At 53.8% G+C, this 21333-nt stretch overlaps 1 long non-coding RNA gene across 1 annotated transcript; it reads right to left on the reverse strand.

Moving 5' to 3' along the window:
• Positions 1–774: 774 nt before the first annotated feature.
• Positions 775–1537, reverse strand: LOC103654553 (uncharacterized). The gene is made up of 2 exons (XR_566166.4): positions 1245–1537; positions 775–1088 (listed from the first exon to the last, which is right to left on the reverse strand). It is a non-coding gene; the product is annotated as an uncharacterized lncRNA (long non-coding RNA).
• Positions 1538–21333: the final 19796 nt, after the last annotated feature.

The following is a 21333-nucleotide window of genomic DNA, read 5'->3' on the forward strand; positions in this document are numbered from 1 at the left end:
CATCAAAAAGGAAAAAGGACAACATTACCCTCACAAGACTTGCAGCGCATGTGTATAGGATTTTTTAGCATATTTGTAATTTTATACGAAGTTGTACCTCAACACTTTATATAGAGGGATAGTGCCACGCACAGACGGACCGCTCTCTCGAATGCCGAAGAGCCAAGTCTCTGTGCCTTCGAAGGTATCTTCCTTTCCCTTGGTGCAATCCTTTGTAAAGCTGAATATATATTTGTAATTATATTATCTATTTTATTGTAAAGAATGAAGCAGTGTTACAATATATTAAGACGAGTAATCTATTTAGCCTTCTATTACGGTTCTCTTTTCCATTAATGACTTTTATCCTCTCCCTTTGATTAATCTCTAAAAAGTGTTTATTAGTTAATTAAAGGGTGAGTTGTAAGATCAATTCATTTGTTTTGCTCTGTTTTTGATATCCTTGGAGAGTAAAAAACGAGTGAGCAACATCAATGTCTCCACCTTATCCCCTCATGATTTTCATTGGAATTTTACTAAACATTTGATAAATGGGTTTCACTTTCACCCCCAAATATTGTAACATGCATCATGCAGTGGTAACTTATTTGGTAACGCCTAACCGGGTTGCGCGCCGCAGCATATCTGCATATCGATCGTTCCGTCCGTGCATGCAGACATCTGCTCTGCCCATTTTACGTTTTGTCGTACTTTTAAACTTGGTTATGCAGATAATATTTTATGAAAAAACAGTAATTGTCAAGGCGAGAATTATTTTTTAGCTGTGAAACCATATACATGCGTACGTGCAATTTTATTAGATAAAATAGTGACAGAACAATTGATTAAGCAAACGACTGCAAGATCAGAAATAGAGACATATACACACGTACGGCGCCGTCTTTATTTGATATATAGATTTGTATACGTAACAGTCGACAGACTTTGAAGGGGATGACACTTCACGAAGGGGCTTATTGGAAAGTTGAAATAAGAAGACAAACGACAAGTTCACAAATAACCAATCGCTGGACGACAGTCGTCTGGCCCTCGTTTCTTCACGTACTTGCTTATAATTAATCAAATGACATCCAGGGAAAGCGCATCACCTGCAAAGTTATGCATGTCAATTTTTTATTTATCGTGTTTTAGTTAAAAAATAAATTAGCGAAACAACAAATATTCGAGAACAGAGATATTATAATTAAAATAAAATAAAGGAGAAAAAGAAGAATGAAAAGAGTGCGACGAGGTTCGTCTCTTACGAGCAGGCACCGGCCAACGGCCTCCACATCTGTCTTCCATAATGATGCAACCGGCATTACCCGCACAGAACCCAATATTGTCGACCAAACCCGAGTCAACGCAGCGATTAAAATGGTATTTTCCGGTGGCGGTTTCGCAGCACCATTTGCCTCCAGCTTCAGCCTGGTGGGACTCAAGGACAAGACCCAGGACGAGCACGATGGCGACGAAACAGCACCTGAGCTGCCCTGTTTTGCCTTCCATTGAGACGAAGCCCTGTTCTTAGCTGGTGATGAGAGTGGATGAACAAGCTTGAGCGGAGCTCGGCAGCTATTTATAGGGAAGCTAGCTAGGTACTCACGGGTCCCGACTCCCGACAAGCATTTAGATATAGGTTATGATCACATTTATATCCATCACTTTCACATTATCAGGAAAAAAAATTGTATTGTTGAGCTGCCTCGACGTGTCAACAACGACGATGCCTCGTTATCATTCAATTATTGATTGGGAAGTTTATTTCTTCATAGAGATTAAACTCTCTTATTATCAACTCTCTATAAGCCATGAAATTAAATATCTACGAAATTATGGAATGCGGTTTTCTAGTCTAGTATTGAAAAGTGCGTGTTTCGTTCAAATTATATTTGGTTCTACGTTCTTGAAAACAACGCAATGAAACTATCCACTCAATAAGGTTAATTTAGGCGAGTAATAAATACGTACAAGTACCAACCTCTAATGGTATTATTGTCGTATCAGTCTGTCACACCCGGTTTAGAGGCAGGATCTATTTTTCTACACATATGTTCTCGTCACAAGTATAATACATCAAAATACAATACAATAAAGGCGTACAAAAGAGTATAATAACTTTATTACATCATTCAGACTTAAAAGTCTTAAGCACTATTATCATCAAATTACAACAGAAATATTAAGGGCAATCACCCACAGGAAGATGACCGAAGCGTCGCAAGACTCAGTACTCGTCAACATCTTCGTCAATGTCTTCCTCATCAGTTTCTGATAAAAAATTTAGCAAGGGATGAGCTCACTTACAGTGGAGGCTCAGCAAATGGGAGGAATTATGCAAGATTAAGAAGGTAGGCTATTGTTAAGCGGTAAGCATTTTAGTTGGTCAATATTTTATTAACAACACCTAACTTACTAATTGTAAGTGTATCCCAAAAACCAATTAAATCATGAGCATAAGGATTATCTCAAAAGCACTTAAGTGAAACCACTTAATCAAACCACTTAAACTAGGGAATCACGATGTAGCCTCCATCTTTAAGTTCAATTATCATGTGAGGGTCCAGGTCGCTCTTAACCGTGAGCACGACTGACATATCAGTTTTACACTCTGCTGAGGTGATACAACTTTACCCACAAGCCGTGTATCCCCTCTAGCCTGGGCTGTACGGACCCTTAAACACTGTCGAGGTGAATGGCTAGGGATCCACTATGAGGCTTTCACAAAATATCACTAGTACAAAGCCACCTGCTAAGGTTTCCACGTCATTATTGGTGACGCTCTGAACGAGGTACCTTATCCAAGACTACCACCCCATGTTAATGTGAGCTGTCGCCCCCTCTTGCCCATCTTTTAGGTAGAGCTGCTAAGCATTAAGTCTATAAAGCTATTTACCAAAGCTAGAGCCATGATAGCACCCGTGTGTCGGCGTTTCGACCCCGGGGGGTCCCTGGACCGACGAGTAAATTGTCGCTGCGTGTCCCAGCCCAGATGGGTCGGCGCGAGACGGGACACAAAGAGGGAGAACAGTAAAGGGGAAACCCGCGGCCTTCGTGTTGTCCTGCGCCCAGGGCGGATGGATGCGCTTGCAGTAGGGGGTTACAAGCGTCCGCGTGGGAGAGAGCGAGAGCCTTATGCGTCGGCCCGTTCTCCCGCGCGGCCAACCCTCTCGTACGAGAGCCCCGGACCTTCCTTTTATAGGCGTAAGGAGAGGGTCCAGGTGTACAATGGGGGGTGTAGCAGTGTGCTAACGTGTCTAGCAGAGAGGAGCTAGAGCCCTAAGTACATGCCGTCGTGGCAGTCGGAGAGGTTTTGGCACCCTGTTCATGTGATGTCGTGGCCGTCGGAGGAGAGCTGGAGCCCTGCGGAAGGACAGCTGTCGGGGCTGTCGAATCCTTGCTGACGTCTCCTTGCTTCCGTAAGGGGCTGAGAGCCGCCGTCGTCATGGAGCACGCGGGGCGCCATCATTATTTGTTTACCGGGGCGAGCCAGATGGGACGCCGGTCTTGTTCCCCATAGCCTGAGCTAGCTAGGGGTAGGGTAATGATGGCCCCCCCTGTGACGTGGTTGGTCCGAGCCCTAGGTCAGGCGAGGCGGAGGCTCCTCCGAGGTCGAGGTCGAGTCCATCTTCCGAGGTCGAGGCTGAGTCCGACCCCTGGGGTCGGGCGAGGCGGAGTCCGTCGTCCAGCGTCGAGGTTGAGCACGAGCCCTGGGTCGGGCGAGGCGGAGACCGTCTTCTGAGGCCGAGGCTATGTCCGAGCCCTGGGGTCGGGCGAGGCGGAGTCTGTCGTCCAGCGTCGAGGTTGAGCATGAGCCCTGGGTCGGGCGAGGCGGAGACCGTCTTCCGCGGTCGAGGCTGTGTCCGACCCCTGGGGTCGGGCGAGGCGGAGTCCGTCGTCCAGCATCGAGGTTGAGCCCGAGCCCTGGGGTCGGGCGAGGCGGAGCTTCCTATGGCGCCCGAGGCTGGACTTAGCTGCTGTCAGCCTCACTCTGTCGAGTGGCACATCAGTCGGAGCGACGCAGGCGGCGCTGTTTTCTTGTCAGGTCGGTCAGTGGAGCGGCGAAGTGACTGCGGTCACTTAGGCTCTGTCGACTAAAGAGCGCGCGTCAGGATAAGGTGTCAGGCGATCCTTGCATTAAATGCTCCTGCGATACGGTCGGTTGGCGTGGCGATCTGGCCAATGTTGCTTCTCTGCGAAGACTGGGCCTCGGGCGAGCCGAAGGTGTGTCCGTTGCTTGAGGGGGCCCTCGGGCGAGACGTGAATCCTCCGGGGTCGGCTGCCTTTGCCCGAGGCTGGGCTCGGGCGAAGCGAGATCGTGTCCCTTGAGTGGATTGAGCCTTGACCTTAATCGCGCCCATCAGGCCTTTGCAGCTTTGTGCTGATGGGGGTTACCAGCTGAGATTAGGAGTCTTGGGGGTACCCTTAATTATGGTCCCCGACAGTAGCCCCCGAGCCTCGAAGGGAGTGTTGATACTCGCTTGGAGGCTTTTGTCGCACTTTTTTGCAAGGGGACCGGCCTTTTTCAGTTGCGTTTCGTTCCGGTGGGTGCGCGCGAGCGCACCCGCCGGGTGTAGCCCCCGAGGCCTCGAAGGAGTGGTTTGACTCCTTCGAGGTCTTAGCGTGTTTCGTGATGCTTCGACCGGTCTGGTTGTTCCCTCATGCGAACTGGCCGTAGCCCGGGTGCATAGTCGAGTCCCAAGTTCTCGGGCTGGTATGTTGACGCTGTCAACGGTTTGGCCGGAGCCGGGTTTGCGAGAGCAGCCCCCGAGCCTCCGCACAGAGCGAGAGGACGGTCAAGGACAGACTCGGCTTTTTTCATACGCCCCTGCGTCGCCTTTCCGCAAGGAGGAGGGGGGAGAGTGCCATGTTGCCCTCGGAGGGCGCCGAACATGGTGTCTCCAGTGAGTTGCTAACGGGTAATCCGAGTGGACGCCCGTGCCCCACTCTTTAGGGGTCGGCTAGTGGCCCGGAGGCACGCTCCAAAAGTACCTGCGGGTGATTTGCCGGGCCCGATCCCCTTTTGACGGGGTCCGAGGGCTCGATGCCTCCCTCTGGTGGGATTCCGTTACAAAATTGTTCCCGTCGGTCTCGGAAATGTCCTAGGGTACCTCGGGAGCGTAGCCCGAGCCTTGGTTATGTATCGAACGTACCCAGGGTCATCCCTCGCTCTGCGTGCTCTGAGGCGGCTGTCGAACCCTACGGGGGCCAGCCTACGAACCCCTGATCAGTAGTGGGCGCGGAGCCCGAGTGGCCTGAGGCGGCCGTTGAACCCTTCCGAGGGGCCAGCCTTCGAACCTCTGACCAGTAGTGGGCGCGGAGCCCGAGTGCTCTGAGGCGGCTGTTGAACCCTTCCGAGGGGCCAGCCTTCGAACCTCTGATCAGTAGGGGGGCTCGGGGCCCGCTTCCTTCGCGGAGAAGGATCCCTTTCGGAGTATCCCCTTTCCCGGTCCCTGTAGCAAGAGAGAGAAAGAGGAAGTGGAAAAGGATACGGAATCGAATGACGTGGCACACCTTTTTTGACACGGTCATCATGGCGGAGGTGAAGCGTCGCCTGCTTCGCCTGCCAAAGGTGCCGCTTGTCCTGTCGCAGAGTTAATGCGACGGGACGAGTGGTTCGCGGGGCAGCCGTTGTGCGTGCGCGAGCCATTCGAGGAACGGAACACGGGCGCGTCGTCTTCACGCCGTGGGAGAGGGTTCTCTCGCTGTCCCAGGAGGGGGCGTGAGCTTGCTGACGACTTGACTGCTGCTTCCGCCCGCCTGCCACCGCCATTACTGCCGGCCCATTTCTGGCCGTATCGACCGTCGTGCCTTCTCCCGCGGCTGACTGACCCGTGACCGATGTGCTCGGTTGGCACTGTTGGGTCATGCGCAGGGTCGCCTCGAGTCGCGGCATCGGTTCCGCAGTCGAGAAGGCGCGGTACTGGCGCGAGTGGCGGTGCAGTTTCTCGCACGTAGTAACCGGCGCGCCGGTTACATGACGTGTGGGCCTGGGCCTCCATGCTGGACGCGTCGAAGTCGAAAGGGTGCGCCCCCTTGGTGCGGTCGCATGCCGCCTGCATGGCGGTCCGCCCTTTCACCCGCTGGTCTGGGCGATAGTGGAGGAAAGCTTATAACCGCTGGGCTGTTGTGCGCTCCGCGCGCGGTGGTTCGGCTTCTTCTATCCTGGGCCAGCTTGCATGATGCGTGGAACCCAGCCCCCGTGTCGTAGGGGGAGGACCTTGGAGCGTGTTGGAGAAGACTCAGTCCGCGACGGCTGAGGACGCAAGTGGGGAGAGTCGCCTTTAAAAGGAGGGTGACTCCCTTGGATGGCAACCATGTCTTCTCACTCCCTTCATGCATCGCGTCCTTCCACCTTCCGAGCCCCCGGATGGGGAGCACTCGCGTCGCTTTCGTCTTGCTGTCGTTGGGGGAACGAAACTTCGCGGAAGTTGGTACCTTTCAGCCATCGCTCGGCTTTAAGGATTTTCATCAGGCAGCCCGACTGCATCCCCTCGCCGGTGGTCACCCAAGACGGTGACCACCAGTTTGATGGTGGGGAGAAGCAAGCCGGGCTGCGACCTCTGCCCCGCCCTCAGCTTCAAGGATCTTCGTCATCCTGGCTGAGGCGGAGGGCGAGGTGAGCCGGAGCTCTACCTCCTGCACGGGTCGGCAGGCCACCTCTTCTTCCAACTTCTGGGGGTGGAAACCATCCCCAGCTCTGCGGAGGAGGCGCCCTCCAGCCATGCCGGGGAAGGCGAACTGTTGCTGCCCAGCTAGGATGCAACATTCCGTCCTCTGTCCTCGCTTTCGTGGCGACGACGGAAGTGAGGACCTGCCGGTGCACTTTGGGGCGGCCGGCGCTCGCTGGTGCGGTGCTGGTGGACGCCGCCGTCGGTGCTGACGTGGTGGCAGCTGGAGAAAGCTTCTCCGCCGACAAGCCCGTCAGCGCTACCCGCGGACCGACCTTCGGCTCTTTGGCTTTAATGTCTGGTTCGCGTCCCTTGAGTGGGGATGCGAACGAGAGCCTTCCAGCTGCAGCGTCCGTCCTGGGACCATCGCTGCTGCTGCAGAGGTTGCTGGCGAGCCACCCGGAGCTTGTCGCCCCGCAGGCTCTCCAGTGTGGAGGTTGTTCATACCCGCGGGGCGGAACCGGAGTTCCGTTTGTAATGGCACCTTGAGTGCCGGTGTCTGTTCATTGTGGCTGTCGGGGCCTGAACATGTAGGTATTTTTGGGTGTAATACCATATTTTTTCCTCATTTCGAGCACTAGGACTCGCCTGTCGGCTAATTGAACCGCTTAACCAAATGTGAGTTGCCTCGTGCGAAGGTGACGAGTGAGGTATCCGTATCCCGGAGGCGTAGGAGTCCCTCGGCTCGGTCGGCATTGCCGCCCGAGGCTTCTCTTGCTTAGTTAAAGGCACCCTCGGCCGCTCTGCGATGAGCCGGAGCCGGAGGCAGCGGTGTCAGCATGGACAGAGGCAGAGTTGGCTCGAAAAGAGGACTTCGTCGGCCGGAGCCTGGCCGGGCCGTCCACTGGCGGGACCAATGCCGGAGTCGAGTTGCCGAGGCCACGAGCCGGGCTGGTGTCCTCGGGGGACGACTGGCTGAGGCTTCGGGGTGGGCGGTCGGCCGTCTACTCGGGTCGGGTTCCTGGAGGAGACCCTGGCGGTGATGGCCCGGGCGTGGTGCTGATGTCGTCCTTCGGAGAGGAGATCCTCCGACCGTGTTGCCATCTGAGGCTCGGTCGGACTTCACCGAAGGTGGAGTTGACGCCGAGGGTGCTGCTGCTCCCCCTCCATCGACGTCTGAGCCTGCAGGATCGGTTTGCCTGTAGTATGCATATGTTTTTTGCGGCCGCCGAGGCCTAAACATACTGTCGTTGCGTTGTAAAGTTGTGTTTCTTTTCCCCTCGTTTCGAGTATCTGGACTTATTTGTCGGTAACAGAATTGTTTGTCTGAGCGAGAGTTACTTTTCACGGAAGGTGATGAGTGAGGTATCCGTATCCTGGAGGCGTAGGAGTCCCTCGGCTCGGTCGGCCTTGCCGCTTACGTGTACTCTTACTCGTCCGTAGGATTCTGCTATCGATATAGTCGAGAAGGCACGAAAAATCGTTGTCGGCAGAAAGGTTTCCGAGCATTAAGACTTGTTCGGTCAGCGGAATCGCTTATTCGAGCGTGAGTTACTTATCGCAGAAGGTGATGAGTGAGGTATCCGTATCCCGGAGGCGTAGGAGTCCCTCGGCTCGGTCGGCCTTGGCTGCTTACGTGTACTCCGTCGTTTTCAGGATCCCACTTTCGAAGTAGTCGAAAAGCACGAAAGACGTTCTGGCAGAAAGACCTTTTCCGAGAAAAATTTTGACGCAGAGGGGGTTCCCCCCTTCTAGCCCCCGAGGGAGGGTCGGGCTTTGCCGAGGCAAGGCTGACCCTTCCTTGATGGTTAGACTTTATATGTAAACGAGGTGTATGAACGACTTGAAAACATCTTAAGGGTAGAAGCGACGTAGCTGTCGGATGTTCCAAGCGTTGTTGTAGACCTCGCCTTGACTGTTGGCCAGCTTGTACGTCCCGGGCTTCAAAACTTTGGCGATGACGAACGGCCCTTCCCAGGGAAGCGTGAGCTTGTGGTGCCCTCGGGCGTCTTGTCGTAGTCGAAGCACCAAGTTGCCCACCTGGAGGTCTCGGGACCGAACCCCTCGGGCGTGGTAGCGTCGCAGGGACTGCTGATACCACGCCGAGTGTAGTAAGGCCATGTCCCGAGCCTCTTCCAGATGGTCCAGTGAGTCTTCTTGGTTGGTTCGATTGCTTTGGTCGTCGTAGGCCCTCGTCCTTGGGGAACCGTATTCTAAGTCTGTGGGCAAGATGGCCTCGGCCCCATAGACTAGAAAGAACGGTGTGAAGCCCGTGGCTCGGCTCGGCGTCGTCCTCAGGCTCCAGACCACCAAGGGGAGTTCCTTCATCCATCGCTTGCCAAACTTGTTGAGGTCGTTGTAGATCCGTGGATTGAGTCCTTGCAGAATCATGTCGTTGGCACGTTCTACCTGCCCATTCGTCATGGGGTGAGCCACGGCGGCCCAGTCCACCCGGATGTGGTGATCCTCGCAGAAGTCCAGGAACTTTCTGCCGGTGAACTGGGTGCCGTTGTCGGTGATGATGGAGTTCGGGACCCCAAAGAGATGGATGATGTTGGTGAAGAACGCCACCGCCTGTTCGGACCTGATGTTGTTTAGGGGTCGGACCTCGATCCACTTGGAGAATTTGTCGATGGCAACCAGTAGGTGCGTGTAGCCCCCGGGTGCCTTCTGCAAGGGACCGACGAGGTCCAGACCCCACACAGCAAACGGCCAGGTGATGGGTATTGTTTGCAGAGCCTGAGCGGGTAGGTGTGTCTGCCTTGCGTAGAATTGACACCCTTGACAGGTGCGGACAATTCTAGTGGTGTCGGCCACCGCCGTCGGCCAGTAGAAACCTTGTCGGAAAGCGTTTCCAACAAGGGCTCGAGGCGCTGCATGATGACCGCAAGCCCCCGAGTGTATTTCTCGTAAGAGCTCCTGGCCTTCGGCGATGGATATGCATCGCTGGAGGATGCCGGAGGGGCTGCGGTGGTAGAGCTCCTTCCCGTCCCCCAGCAAGACGAACGACTTGGCGCGCCGCGCCAGTCGCCGAGCTTCGGCTCGGTCGAGGGCAGCTCTCCTCGGTGGAGATATTGCAGGTACAGGGTCTGCCAGTTTCGATTAGGTGTGACCCCATTCTGCTCTTCCTCGATGCGCAGTGCCTCACCCTCGGGGGTCGAGGGTGCCTCGGGCTGAGCCGAGGGCACCTCGGGCAGGGCCGAGACCTTCTCGGTCTTGGGCGTGTCGTTTGTCTTGACTGAGGGTTGATGTAGGTCTCGGGAGAAGACGTCTGGGGGAACCGTTGTCCGCCCCGAGGCTATCTTAGCCAGCTCGTCCGCAGTCTCGTTGTATCGTCGGGCGACGTGGTTGACCTCGAGCCCGTAGAACTTGTCTTCCAGGCGCCGAACCTCGTCGCAGTAGGCTTCCATCTTCGGGTCGCGGCAGTGGGAGTTCTTCATGACTTGGTCGATGACAAGCTGCGAGTCACCGCGAGCGTCGAGGCGTCGGACCCCTAGCTCGATGGCAATGCGCAACCCGTTGACCAGAGCCTCGTACTCAGCCACGTTGTTGGACGCCGGGAAATGGAGGCGCAACACGTAGCGGAGGTGCTTCCTGAGGGGCGAGATGAAGAGCAGGCCCGCGCCTGCCCCTGTTTTCATCAGCGACCCGTCGAAAAACATGGTCCAGAGCTCTGGCTGGATCGGAGCTGCCGGGAGCTGGGTGTCGACCCATTCAGCCACAAAGTCCGCCAAGACTTGGGACTTAATGGCCTTCCGAGGGGCGAACGAGATTGTCTCGCCCATGATTTCCACCTCCCACTTTGCAATCCTACCCGAGGCCTCTCGGCACTGGATGATCTCCCCTAGGGGGAAGGATGACACCATAGTCACCGGATGAGACTCGAAGTAGTGTCGCAACTTCCGCCGCGTCAGAATCACCACGTACAGCAGCTTCTGAATTTGTGGGTAGTGGATCTTGGTCTCGGACAGTACCTCACTGATGAAATAGACCGGCCTCTGGATGGGCAATGCATGCCCTTCTTCTCGTCTCTCAACCACGATCGCGGCGCTGACCACCTGAGTGGTAGCGGCGATGTAGATCAAGAGGGCTTCTCCGGCAGCGGGAGGCACCAGGATGGGCGCGCTGGTAAGGAGCGCTTTTAGGTTCCCGAGGGCTTCCTCGGCCTCGGGGGTCCAAGTGAAGCACTCGGTCTTTCTTAAGAGGCGGTACAAAGGTAGGCCTCTTTCGCCGAGGCGCGAGATGAAGCGGCTCAGAGCCGCAAGGCATCCCATGACCCTCTGTACTCCTTTCAAGTCCTTGATGGGGCCCATGCTGGTGATGGCCGCGATTTTCTCCGGGTTGGCCTCGATGCCCCGCTCGGAGATGATGAACCCCAAGAGCATGCCTCGGGGGACTCCGAAGACACACTTCTTGGGATTGAGTTTTACGCCTTTCGCCTTGAGACACCGGAATGTCGTTTCAAGGTCGGAGAGGAGGTCGGGGGCTTTCCTCGTCTTGACTACGATGTCATCGACGTAAGCCTCGACCGTTTGACCAATGTGCTCTCCGAACACGTGGTTCATGCACCTTTGGTATGTCGCACCCGCATTCCTCAAACCAAATGGCATAGTAACGTAGCAGTACATGCCAAAGGGCGTGATGAAAGAAGTCGCGAGCTAGTCGAACTCTTTCATCCTGATTTGGTGATACCCTGAGTAGGCATCGAGGAAAGACAGTGTTTCGCACCCAGCAGTGGAATCCATGATTTGATCGATGCGAGGCAGAGGGTAGGGAACCTTCGGACATGCTTTGTTTACACCAGTGTAGTCTACACACATCCGCCATTTCCCTCCTTTCTTTCTCACAAGCACAGGGTTGGCAAGCCATTCGGGATGGAATACCTCTTTGATGAACCCTGTGGCCATCAGCTTGTGGATCTCCTCGCCTATGGCTCTGCATTTTTCTTCGTCGAATCGGCGCAGAGGCTGCTTCACGGGTCGGGCTCCAGCTCGGATATCCAGCGAGTGCTCGGCGACATCCCTCGGTATGCCAGGCATGTCCGAGGGACTCCACGCGAAAACTTCGGCGTTCGCGCAGAGAAAGTCGACGAGCACTGCTTCCTATTTGGGGTCGAGCTCGGAGCCGATCCGTATCTGCTTAGAGGCATCGTTGTTGGGGTCGAGAGGGACGGACTTAACCGTCTCTGCTGGCTCAAAGTTGCCAGCGTGGCGCTTCACGTCTGGCGCCTCCTTGGAGAGGCTCTCCAGGTCGGCGATGAGGGCCTCGGATTCGGCGAGGGCCTCGGCGTACTCCACGCACTCCACGTCGCATTTGTACGCATGTTGGTACGTGGGGCCGACGGTGATAACCCCGTTGGGGCCCGACATCTTGAGCTTGAGGTAGGTGTAGTTGGGGACGGCCATGAACTTGGCGTAGCATGGCCTCCCCAGTACTGCGTGGTAGATTCCTCGGAACCCGACCACCTCGAACGTGAGGGTTTCCCTTCGGAAGTTGGAGGGAGTCCCAAAGCAGATGGGCAGATCGAGTTGTCCGAGGGGTTGGACGCGTTTCCCGGGGATGATCTCGTGAAAAGGCGTCGCGCCGGCCCGGATCGAGGATAGATCGATCTGCAGGAGCCCGAGGGTCTCGGCGTAGACGATGTTGAGGCTGCTGCCTCCGTCCATGAGGACCTTGGTGAGCCTGACGTTGCCGATGACGGGGTCGACAACGAGCAGATATTTCCCCGGGCTCGGCACGCGGTCGGGGTGGTCACCCTGGTCGAAGGTGATGGGCTTGTCGGACCAATCTAGGTAGACTGGCGCCGCCACCTTTACCGAGCAGACCTCCCGACGCTCTTGCTTGCGGTGCCGGGCCGAGGCGTTCACCACTTGCCCATCGTAGATCATGAAGCAGTCGTGGACCTCGGGGAACTCCTCTGCCTTGTGATCCTCCTTCTTGTCGTTGTTGTGGGTCCCGACACCTTCCGCCGGTGGCCCGGCCTTGTGAAAGTGGCGCCGAAACATGACGCACTCCTCAAGGGTGTGCTTGACGGGCCCCTGATGATAGGGGCACGGCTCCTTGAGCATCTTATCGAAGAGATTGGCACCTCCAAGAGGTTTCCGAGGGTTCTTGTACTCAGCAGCGGCGACAAGGTCCGTGTCGGTGGCGTCGCGTTTCGCTTGCGACTTCTTCTTGCCCTTCTTCCTCGCGCCGCGCTGAGCGGACGCCTCGGGGACGTCTTCCGGCTGGCAGCCCTGGGGCTGCTTGTCCTTCCGGAAGATGGCCTCAACCGCCTCCTAGCCAGAGGCGAACTTGGTGGCGATGTCCATCAGCTCGCTCGCCCTGGTGGGGGTCTTGTGACCCAGCTTGCTCACCAGGTCGCGGCAGGTGGTGCCGGCGAGGAACGCGCCGATGACGTCCGAGTCGGTGACGTTGGGCAGCTCGGTGCGCTGCTTCGAGAATCGCCGGATGTAGTCCCGGAGAGACTCTCCCGGCTGCTGGCGGCAGCTTCGGAGACCTCAGGAGTTCCCAGGGCGCACGTACGTGCCCTGGAAGTTGCCGGCGAAGGCTTGGACCAGGTCGTCCCAGTTGGAGGTCTGCCCCGGAGGCAGATGCTCCAGCCAGGCTCGAGCGGTGTCGGAGAGGAACAGGGGGAGGTTGCGGATGATGAGGTTGTCATCGTCCGTTCCACCCAGCTGGCAGGCCAGCCGGTAGTCCGCGAGCCACAGTTTCGGCCTCGTCTCCCCCGAGTACTTTGTGATGGTAGTCGGGGTTCGAAACCGGGTCGGGAACGGCGCCCGTCGTATGGCCCGGCTGAAAGTCTGCGGACCGGGTGGTTCGGGCGAGGGACTCCGATCCTCCCCGCTGTCGTACCGTCCCCCACGCCTGGGGTGGTAGCCTCGGCGCACCCTCTCGTCGAGGTGGGCTCGACGGTTGCGGTGGTGGTGCTCGTTGCCGAGGCGACCCGGGGCCGCAGGCGCCGTGTTGCGCGTGCGCTCGGTGTGGACCGAGGCTTCCCGCATGAATCGGGAAGTCACGGCGCGATGCTCCGAGGGGTACCCCTGCCTTTGGGAGGCAGAGCTTTCGACCCGTCGGACCGCGGCATCCTCCAGGAGATTCTTGAGCTCTCCCTGGATACGCCGCCCTTCGGTGGTCGATGGTTCCGGCATCGCGCAGAGTAGTATTGCTGCTGTAGCCAGGTTCTGGCCGACCCCACTGGAAGCCGGTGGCGGCCTTGCCCTGACGTCGTCAGCAATGCGGTGCTGGATGCCCTGGGGTAGATGACGCGCTTCTCTGGCCGGAGCTTGGTCTGCCCACTCCTGCCCGATGTTCCGCCGGAACTGCTCAAGTGTTCCTGCTCCCTCGTCGAGCCTGGCCTGCATCTCGCGGATGTGCTCGAGCTGTGCGTCCTGACCCCCCGCAGGGACTGGGACCACAGATAGCTCCCGAAGGATGTCAACGCGAGGCGCAGGCCTAGGGGGATCGTCGTTTTCCGGCATACCAAGAGGGTTGCCTTCACCGGGACCCCCTAGATCGACGTGGAAACATTCACGACTTGGGCCGCAGTCCTCGTCGCCGAAGCTGCGGCTACCATCGGAACAATCGGAGGGGCAGTAGTCGCATGCGGTCATGAAGTCCCGCATGGCACTGGGTTACCGAGCCCAGAGAAATCCCAACAAAAGTCGGGCTCGTCATCTTCCTCGGAACCCGAGGGTCCGTAGGTCGAGACGGCCGTCAGTCTGTCCCAGGGCGACCGCATATGGTACCCTGGAGGGTTGGTACATGCCTCTATGAAGGCTTCCACCGAAGCGAGGTCGCTTGGTGGGTCGAAGCTGAATCCAAAAGGCACGAGATGGGAATTGGTCGGTACCTCTTGGTCGACAAGCGGTGACGAAGTCGCGTCAGGGGCGGACTGCACCGTTGTCTCAGGTACAAGGGCGACGCCCAGCAAGTCCTTCGCGAGTGTGCTGGCGTCGTTCGTCTGCTTGGGGTTGGCGTGTTGCGGGGAAACGACGCTCGTCTTCGTCTCAGACGCAAGGTCGAAGCCCGACGTGTCCCCCGCTGGGGCGCCGGTGTCGTCGACTTGCTCGACAGCCGACGAGGTGCCGCCTCCTGCTTGGCCATGGTTGCCCCGCCTCCTCCTCCGTCGGCGGGGGAGGTGACGGGACAAACCCAGATGTTGTTCTTCCGCCACGTGGGGAAGACGTCGTTGATTCCGCCGCCGGCGGGCGGGCTGACGGTCGCCATTGTCGCTGTCGCGCAGCGGAGGAAGGAGTATCATGTCGTAGCTGCCGTCGAGGGACATGAACTCAAGACTCCCGAAATGGAGCATCGTCTCGGGTTGGAAAGGTTGCTGGAGACTACCCATCTAGAGCTTGACGGGAAGCTGTTCGTCGACACGCAGCAGGCCCCTACCTGGTGCGCCAACTGTCGATGTTTCGACCCTAAGGGGTCCCTGGACCGACGAGTAAATTGTCGCTGCGTGTCCCAGCCCAGATGGGTCGGCGCGAGACGGGACACAAAAGGGGGAGAACAGTAAAGGGGAAACCCGTGGCCTTCGTGTTGTCCTGCGCCCAGGGCGGATGGATGCGCTTGCAGTAGGGGGTTACAAGCGTCCGCGTGGGAGAGAGCGAGAGCCTTATGCGTCGGCCCGTTCTCCCGCGCGGCCAACCCTCTCGTACGAGAGCCTTGGACCTTCCTTTTATAGGCGTAAGGAGAGGTTCCAGGTGTACAATGGGGGTGTAGCAGTGTGATAACGTGTCTAGCAGAGAGGAGCTAGAGCCCTAAGTACATGCCGTCGTGGCAGTCAGAGAGGTTTTGGCACCCTGTTCATGTGATGTCGTGGCCGTCGGAGGAGAGCTGGAGCCCTGCGGAAGGACAGCTGTCGGGGCTGTCGAATCCTTGCTGACGTCTCCTTGCTTCCGTAAGGGGCTGAGAGCCGCCGTCGTCATGGAGCACGCGGGGCGCCATCATTATTTGTTTACCGGGGCGAGCCAGATGGGACGCCGGTCTTGTTCCCCATAGCCTGAGCTAGCTAGGGGTAGGGTAATGATGGCCCCCCTGTGACGTGGTCGGTCCGAGCCCTAGGTCGGGCGAGGCGGAGGCTCCTCCGAGGTCGAGGTCGAGTCCGTCTTCCGAGGTCGAGGCTGAGTCCGACCCTTGGGGTCGGGCGAGGCGGAGACCGTCTTCAGAGGCCGAGGCTGTGTCTGAGCCCTGCGGTCGGGCGAGGCGGAGTCCGTCGTCCAGCGTCGAGGTTGATCCCGAGCCCTGGGTCGGGCGATGCGGAGACCGTCTTCCGAGGCCGAGGCTGTGTCCGACCCCTGGGGTCGGGCGAGGCGGAGTCCGTCGTCCAGCGTCGAGGTTGAGCCCGAGCCCTAGGTTCGGGCGAGGCGGAGCTTCCTATGGCGCCCGAGGCTGGACTTAGCTGCTGTCAGCCTCACTCTGTCGAGTGGCACAGCAGTCGGAGCGACGCAGGCGACGCTGTTTTCTTGTCAGGTCGGTCAGTGGAGCGGCGAAGTGACTGCGGTCACTTCGGCTCTGTCGACTGAAGAGCGTGCGTCAGGATAAGGTGTCAGGCGATCCTTGCATTAAATGCTCCTGTGATACGGTCGGTTGGCGTGGCGATCTGGCCAAGGTTGCTTCTCTGCGAAGACTGGGCCTCGGGCGAGCCGAAGGTGTGTCCGTTGCTTGAGGGGGCCCTCGGGCGAGACGTGAATCCTCCGAGGTCGGCTGCCTTTGCCCGAGGCTGGGCTCGGGCGAGGCGAGATCGTGTCCCTTGAGTGGACTGAGCCTTGACCTTAATCGCGCCCATCAGGCCTTTGCAGCTTTGTGTTGATGGGGGTTACCAGCTGAGATTAGGAGTCTTGGGGGTACCTCTAATTATGGTCCCCGACACCGTGGTTGCACTGTTTTTCCTGGGTGGTCACTCCATGTTCCGTTTAATACAAAATGTTCTTGTTTAATCATTAGATTAACATCAATAGTATAAATTTTACCTCCGAAAAAATAACATCTTAAAAAGAGTGACATCATAATGATAGAGTTAAGCAATAACATATGAGCATAGCATTAATCCCAGGCTAATCATGGAATAAGGTTGGTATTTCTAGGTAATCCTATTTTAGGCAAAACCCATCAAATTATGCATGTATCCAAAAATAAATATTATTGTATGCATTATTTGGGTACAATAAGAAATGTAGAGGGAGAATCCACTTGCCTGGTTCAAAAGTGTCCTACGGATCGTCTTCAAACGTATTTGGGTCCTCTACCACATAATCAGCTTCTAATAACGTCGCACATCGCACATACAAGAGAAAACATTCACGAATAAATATACATACTGTTGGTCACTTGTTCTCGAATGTTGTGGATCAAGAACAAGGCAGCACAATTGTTAAATATTAAGTACCTTCGTCTTCCAAAGCATTATCTCCACTTGGGCATAATGCGCATCAGACGAAGGTCAAGAAGGACATACCTTCATCATTTAACATGCGAATAAGAATGCATAAGGATGAAGACAGTAAATGCATCTTACTAATTCATTCATATTTGTATTCCATAAAACATGTATGAATATCAACATGATTAACATTACATTGATACCTTCGGTTTGCTCGAAGGTGTGGATGCTAGAGAGTGAATACAATCCAGCGTGAACAGTATAATCATATTGTTCATCTATTTATATGCACGTGACGCAGCCTAGATAAAATTACATTCATGTCCTTGACATTCATCTATTATCATAACACAAAACATTAAGGACTGAGTAGTATTTGTCCCTTTTTAGTCATCATCATACTTGGTCTTCGTCATCACATCAAAACCGAAGCTCTTCGGCTACAGCTTCGTCATCCATTCTTATCACCTTCGGGCTACATCTTCACCTTGTTATAAGAGAAAACCTTCATCCCGAAGCCGAAGTCCCCTGTAATAATCCATGTCATACTAAAAACATATGGTCAGTCACATTTTAGAGGACCTTCAGAGGAAGAAGGCCCCCAACAGTAGCCTTTCACAGTATTGATTTGTTTCTTTGTAACAAGTTTAGACTACGACGTGAACGAAGGCCTTTAGCCGAAGGTCCGAAAAACACCTTCCCTTCGCTAGAATAGCGAATTACACTGACCTGCGGGACCCACCAATCTGTGGGGCTCTGAGTATATAACTAGAAGCCTGTGTTGTGAGTATTTTTCGTGCTATTTTAGTTGGTTGCATTGTGTTTGCCATTTTAACCTTCCTTGCTTCGTTGAGTTTAATTGGATTTTGAGCTTCGGCATTCTAGCAACCATTGTCTAAATGGGTGATGAGAAGAAGATCATTGACCCGGCGCTGACTGGATTTTACGAAGCTATGGAAAAAACCAACATGGAGAAGATCACCAATGAGATGTTGGCTGGAATATCTGAAAACTCCAGCGATAGTGAGAGTTTTGATGTAGAAAGTGGAAATGAAGATGCCGAAGATCGGCCATGGAGACCGAGCCATGTTGTTTTCGGAAAGTCGACTATTAAACAAGGGCATATCGAAGTTGCATGTGGCACAAGGGCCTTGTCATCCCGAAGCTTAATTTCATCGGACTCATAACCATAGTCATTAGCTTCTCCCTTTTCTTCTCGTCCGCCTTTATGTAAAACCATTCGCTTGTCCAACCGGTCGGCCACTTGGTGCGATAGCCAATCACCGGGGCCTTCGTATCTTTCCGATATGCAAAGTTGTAGCAACCAAAGTTCTTATGAAGACCATCCGCTCTATCCTTCGTCTGGTAGTGCAGCTCGTGCACCCGGCAGAAAGCTTCGGCATTAGCATCCATACCCTGGCTTCGGAGAGCCCATATGTAGACACTAAGTCTAACGATTGCATTAGGTGTCAACTGATGAAGGTATATCTCAAAATTCTTCAAAACTTCTCCTATCATCTCATGCAGGGGGAACCGAAGCCCTGCCCTGAAGAAGCTCTTAAAAACAACGACTTCATCCTCCCTTGGCTGCGGAACCACCTCCTCCCCAGCAAACCGGACAAGCTTGCTCTCGGCTTCCCCCAAAGTAGCCCAACTTCTTCATCATAACCATGTCGCCCGCTGTCATAGTGGATTTCCCAAATTCAATGTGGCTAGGCTTCATCGGGCTAAGAATACTGTTGTCCTCCTCACTTCCTCCTTCAGCCACAATCTGTTCAACTTCAGCCACAATCTGTTCAGCTTCGGCAGCAACCTCCTCTGATGCAACAAGACCCGATCACCTCATCACTTCTGATATTGGCGCTGTTTCGGTTGCTTCGGTCTCGTCTCCCTCACGAGACACTCTAGCAGTGGTTCTTACTCTGGCCATTTCAGTGTTCATGTTCTTTAAGATGAAGCTGATCTCAAGTGACGAAGTGTTTGTTTGAAAAAGCAACGCAGAAAGCTTCGGCTATGGTTAAAAAATTTAACTGCACAAGGCGGTGGCAATGAATGTTGTGGTAACTCCTCACCAACCCGTCTGTTTATATAGTGCTACAGGGGAAGAAGGCGAACCGCCAGACCGCTTACACTGGCTAAGCGGTGGATCACCTGAGGCGTGGAATATTTTAATCGTTTCTCGGCAACGAGCTCAGGGAAGGTGTTTTTCGGACTTTCGGCATTCTGAAGCCTTCGTGTTTTTCACGGATCGAGCTCGTTAAGAAAAACGATCTAGCACCGCGAAGGGGCTACTGTTGGGGGTCTTCTTCTCCACCGAAGGTACTCAAGGCAAAAATACCTTCGACAAAATGATACAAAAGCTTGCTGAAGTTACCTTTAGCTTCGGCTCAACTCCTCGAGACGAAGCTCAATGGCCTTGGCGACAGTGCAAGATGACGAAGGTCAATAGCTTCGGCCCAGACCAAGCAGAGAAGGAAAAAAACAAGATATACCTTATTAGTTTTAATTGTTTGTAAACAAATGTTCAATGGCATGAATGTAATTTACCCGGGCTGTGTCCCGTGCCTATAAATAGATGAACAGTACCCCCGTACTGTTCACGCTAGATTGTAATCGCTCTCGCGTTATTCTCGCATCCCAACCTTCTGCCAAGCCGAAGGTATTAATGTAATATAAACATTATTGATATTTACTCATATTCACAAAATACAAATTCAAATATATTATGGATTCATAGTTATGATCTTTATTTCTTTACGTTCTATTACTTAACTATTTATATTTCTATGCTAATATGATGAAGGTATGTCCTTCATGACCTTCGTCCGAAGATAATTATATCCGAGAGGAAATAATGCTTCGAAAGACGAAGGTCTTTAACAATTATGTTGCCTTGTTCTTGATTTATAGCATTTAAGAACAAATGACCAACACTAAGTGATATGCGGGTATATTTTACCCATAGGTATAGGTAGTACCCACCCATAAGCTTATCCGTCTACCTAACGGGTAGAGTTTATTGTCCATTAACGTACCAGTTGGGTAAATAAATAATCTCATACTCGCCTTCGATAATGGGTAAAACCCATCGAGTATTCATGTAATCATTGCCACCTCTAGGTCTTATTCTAAACCTCTAGAGCTAATTATCAGGTAGCTAATACGTTATTAGCTGGATTAACTGGCTAATTATTAGCTAGAGGATGTCCTAAACTTATAGCTAATAGGTTGTTCTGATGCACCAATTGCCCTTGCTACCCTGCCGCCATTTTTCTTTGCTTTAAGCCATATTTAGCAACATAATCTGATTACTTGTACAATATTTTAGAAAATTAAAATGAGTTCAAATTGTGAAATTACGAATTTGACCAATATTATTCATATTGCACAAATAGCGAACAAATTTAAGAAGTCATACAAACTTAACAAATCTGTTCCGGGGAAGAATCGGTGCCGTCTCCTTGCATGTGGGGATGAGCGGATGAGTTCCAGATTTGGATATGGTGGACAATGAGGGTATTTTAGACTTTATCCATCTATTAACTGTAATTAGCTGGGCTAAGGTAGCTAGTGAACTAATGGTTTGTTGGAGGTGTAGATAATAATTAGACCCGTAAACTCTCCAGCTAATTTTAGCCGCTAGTTGTTAGTTTTAAAGGACCAGAACATGATCTTAACGTCCCAATGTAGCTGTCATCAAGACAGCGCAACCAAATCATTAACAACTTCACCTATGCTAAATGCTAATGCTCAAATATTGGCATGTTTAGCCTAGTAGAATTCAAACAAACTCACAATTTCCTCCTCCACTATCCGTGTGATTGGTTACCCAGCCCCTGGCGTCCAGGGTTCCCGCATGCGTTGACTGTGTTTGTTTCTTTGATTGGTTGGCTGCACAACGATGCCAGAGCTTGTATACACGGCTGCAGGCAAGGTTTTTTTACACTCATTAGCCTGCATGCGTGGAGAAACTAAATATGAGCGTCTCAACCGGTGTAGACCCATACAAGCCAGGCGCAGAGGCTGCCGGCAACCAATCAGGCCGTATAAAAGTACAAAGTGATCAAACTATAGTCATCCGTTTGTTTCTTTGCCTCTTGGTCAAATTTGGGAAAGATTGAGCTAAATCTAAATATGAATATTTTGACGGGTTAAAATGGAGTCCGGTCCGAAATTTCTGACTATCTGAATCGCATAAGCATAACCCTGTTCCAACCATCAAATGCGTATTCCTCGTTTCCCTCCAACCTTTCTTGTACCAACCCTGCACCCAACACAACATCACAATGCGATGCAACACACTCTGTACCAGGCACAAGCTAGCTACAAACCTACACCTACACCTTAACCTATCAC

This window comes from Zea mays, chromosome 4 (assembly GCF_902167145.1).
Source record: "Zea mays cultivar B73 chromosome 4, Zm-B73-REFERENCE-NAM-5.0, whole genome shotgun sequence".
Classification (NCBI taxonomy): Eukaryota; Viridiplantae; Streptophyta; class Magnoliopsida; order Poales; family Poaceae; genus Zea; species Zea mays.